The sequence below is a fragment of the Cryptomeria japonica genome, unplaced genomic scaffold, assembly GCF_030272615.1.
Source record: "Cryptomeria japonica unplaced genomic scaffold, Sugi_1.0 HiC_scaffold_97, whole genome shotgun sequence".
Taxonomy (NCBI): Eukaryota; Viridiplantae; Streptophyta; class Pinopsida; order Cupressales; family Cupressaceae; genus Cryptomeria; species Cryptomeria japonica.
The window spans coordinates 386286-390000 of record NW_026728919.1 but is presented as its reverse complement, the minus strand read 5'-3'; the positions used below and the strand labels follow the sequence as shown (position 1 = coordinate 390000).

Genomic DNA, 3715 nt, shown 5'->3' with positions numbered 1-3715 from the left:
CTCGCCTGCACCTTGGCCGGGGTGGGCACCTTGGCTGGGTTTGCCCAGGGTGCGCTCCGAAGCGGGGTTACTGGAGCGCCCCCTCTTTTTTTGTCAGAGCGTTTGGTGGGGTTTCTCGCATTGGCTCTTCCCAGGCCCGGTTGTTGGGTGCGCTCCCACCCTGGCGCGCGCGAAGTTGGAAGTTGGGTTAATTGCCCGGGCGCGCACCTTCGCCAGGGTGGGCACCTTGGTGCGCACACCTTGGCTGGGCTGCGCACCAGGGCGGGCTCAAGATGGCACCAGCATTCCCTTTTTCTCACTATCTTTCAAAACGGAAATTTTAAAATCTCGTTTTTTTTTTGCCTTTTATGGAAATTAGTGAAGGCATCGCATCAAAGGTGCGCACCTCGCTGCCCACCTTGGTGTGCTCCGAGGTGCCCACCACGGTGCGCAACGCCGGTGCGAACCCGGGAGCGCCCCGATGTGTGCTCCAAGGTGCGGCGTGCACGAAGTCGGACCCCGGTTTGCCCCGGGTGCGCACCTCGCGTGCACCTTGGTGCGCACACCTTGGCTGGGTTGCGCGGCCTGGTGGGCACCATGGTGCGCACCAAGGAGCGCTCCGAAGTGTGCTCCAAGGTGCGGCGTGCACGAAGTCGGAGCCCGGTTTGCCCCGGGTACGCACCTCGCGTGCACCTTCGCCGGGGTGGGCACCTCGGCTGGGTTGCGCGCCCTGGTGCGCACCAAGGAGCGCTCCGAAGTGTGCTCCAAGGTGCGGCGTGCACGAAGTCGGAGCCCGGTTTGCCCCGGGTGCGCACCTTCGCCGCGGTGCGCACCATGGCGTGCACGAAGTCGGAGCCCGGTTTGCCCCGGGTGCGCACCTCGCGTGCACCTTCGGCGGGGTTGCGCGCCCTGGTGGGCACCATGGTGCGCACCAAGGAGCGCTCCGAAGTGTGCTCCAAGGTGCGGCGTGCACGAAGTCGGAGCCCGGTTTGCCCCGGGTGCGCACCTCGCGTGCACCTTCGGCGGGGTTGCGCGCCCTGGTGGGCACCATGGTGCGCACCAAGGAGCGCTCCGAAGTGTGCTCCAAGGTGCGGCGTGCACGAAGTCGGAGCCCGGTTTGCCCCGGGTGCGCACCTCGCGTGCACCTTCGCCGCGGTGGGCACCATGGCGTGCACGAAGTCGGAGCCCGGTTTGCCCCGGGTGCGCACCTCGCGTGCACCTTCGCCGGGGTGGGCACCTCGGCTGGGTTGCGCGCCCTGGTGCGCACCAAGGAGCGCTCCGAAGTGTGCTCCAAGGTGCGGCGTGCACGAAGTCGGAGCCCGGTTTGCCCCGGGTGCGCACCTCGCGTGCACCTTCGCCAGGGTGGGCACCTCGGTGCGCACACCTTCTCAATGTTTTCTTGCCTTTTCTGGAAATTGGTGAAGGCAGCGCATCAAAGGTGCGCACCTCGGTGTGCTCCGAGGTGCGAACCCGAGAGCGCTCCGAGGTGCCCACGAAGTCGAAAGTCGGGTTAATTGCATTGTTTTCCCCGGGTGCGCTCCGAGGTGCGCAACATCGGCGCGCACCAAGGAGGGCTCCGAAGTGTGCTCCAAGGTGCGCACGATGGCGTGCACCTCTGGTGCGCACGATTCGGAGCTCGGTTTGACCGGGGTGCGCACACCTTGGCTGGGTTGCGCACCTTTTGTGCGCTCCAAGGTGCGCACGAAGTCGGAGCTCGGTTTGCCCCGGGTGCGCACCTTCGCCAGGGTGCGCACCTTGATGCGCACGCCTTGGCTGGGCTGCGCACCTTGGTGGGCGCCATGGTGCGCACCTTTCGTGCGCTCCAAGGTGCGCACGAAGTCGGAGCTCGGTTTGCCCCGGGTGCGCACCTTGGTGGGCGCCATGGTGCACTCCGAGGTGCCCAAGATTGGTGCGCACCAAGGAGCGCTCCGAAGTGCGCTCCAAGGTGCGCGCGAAGTCGAAAGTTGGGTTAATTGTCCGGTTTGCCTCGGGTGCGCACCTTGCGTGCACCTTCGCCAGGGTGGGCGCCTTGGTGCGCACACCTTGGCTGGGCTGCGCACACCTTGGCACCCGCGTTTCCTTCATTTTAAATTTTTTTTTTTTACAATCTCTCAAGTGGGAAATTCTATAATCTCAACTTTTTTTGCCTTTTCAGGAAACTTTTGAATGGAGCGCATCATTGGTGCGCTCCGAAGTGTGCTCCAAAGCTCTCTCCAGCTGCGTGCACCTGCCCCGGCCGCGCACCCGGCCCCGCCCAGCTTCGCTCACCTGTCCCGGGCGTCTGGTGCGGAACCTTAGAGTAAGAAACATCACCGTGCACCTTGGCCAACGTGCGCGACTCGACCGAGCGCGCACTGGCCGAGGTGCACACCGATTTCACCTGGGTGCGCGCGCAGCACCTCGGGCGCACCGGGGTGCGCGCACAACGCCCGGGTTGCACCGTGGCCTGTGTGCTCGGGGCGCCTCGGGTGCGCGCTCGGTGTCGCCCCCGCGCGCGCGGTAGTGCGGGCAGCGCACCCCGGCCCGGCCCGGCCCCGACGAGAACGCAAACGGGCAAAAGGTTTATTCAAATAGCATTGCGACGCCCGGCGAAAAACTAAAAAAGGGTGCAACACCGGGACTTCCCGGGAGGTCACCCATCCCAGTACTACTCCGGCCCAAGCGCGCTTAACTGCGGAGTTCTGATGGGATCTGGTGCACTAATGCTGGTATGATCGCACCCGTTATGAGCTTGTCGCAGTGTGTACTTAGCAAACCGCGACCCATGTGCGAATCCACCCCGGCCACCCACCCCCGTCGAGGTGCACACCCTCCCTCGCGAAGTGCGCCCCGTTCGCCAAGTGTGAGCCCTGCCCGGGTGCGCGCACCTTGCTAGGGCGTCGGGTGTGCACCCGGCCCGGCCTACGTGCGTGCACCTGGAGGGGGCGTCGTGTGCGTGCAGTGTCCCGTCTGCAACGCGGTGCCCACACACCACCTCGGGCGCAACGACCTGCGCTCACATGTGGGCCGAGTGCACCTTGGTGCATGTTCGGGGCGCCTCGGGTGCACGCTCGATCTTGCCCCGGTGCACCAAGGCGCTCGGTTTGCCCCGGGTGCGCACTTGGTGCAAGGTGGGCACCCAAAATAGGGATCAAGCACCAAAACACAAGTTTCGGGATGCAAAATGGGACCCAAGGACCACAAATGCGTTCCAAGACCCATGATGGGTCCACGAGAACAAAAATGTGTTCCGAGACTTAATAAACAAATATTGGGTTTTAGGAGAAGAAACATGCTCTGATGCCCAAAACGAGAATCGACCCCGAAAAGGCCACAGGCCAAAAGTGGGATGCGAGACAAAAAAAAATGGGACCCGAGGACCAAAATTGGGTTCCCAGGTCGAAGACAGGGCAACCGGACAAGAAACGACCTCTAAGGCTCGAAATGAGTCCCGACGACTAAAACTTGACAAGAAGCACCCATCAGGCACCCAACTCGACACCCATGGGATGCCGACCCACCCGGGCTTCCACCTAGCACACCTTGGCACCCACCCACCCTCGCACCCAACCTCGCACCCAACTTAGCACCTTTGAACCCACATTGGCACTCACCCTGACCCTGGCACCTTGGAACCCACATTGGCACTCACCTTGACCCTGGCACCCACCTTTGCACTCACCTTGGGACCCACCCTGGCTCCCACCTCGGCACCCACCCAGACACCCACCTTGGTTCCTTGGCACCCACCTTGGAT

At 63.6% G+C, this 3715-nt stretch overlaps 1 non-coding gene across 1 annotated transcript; it reads right to left on the bottom strand.

The window, feature by feature from the left end:
* Positions 1-2582: 2582 nt before the first annotated feature.
* On the bottom strand, positions 2583-2701 carry LOC131864885 (5S ribosomal RNA). Its single transcript, XR_009363612.1, has one exon. It is a non-coding gene; the product is annotated as a 5S ribosomal RNA (ribosomal RNA).
* Between the last annotated feature and the right edge of the window lie 1014 nt (positions 2702-3715).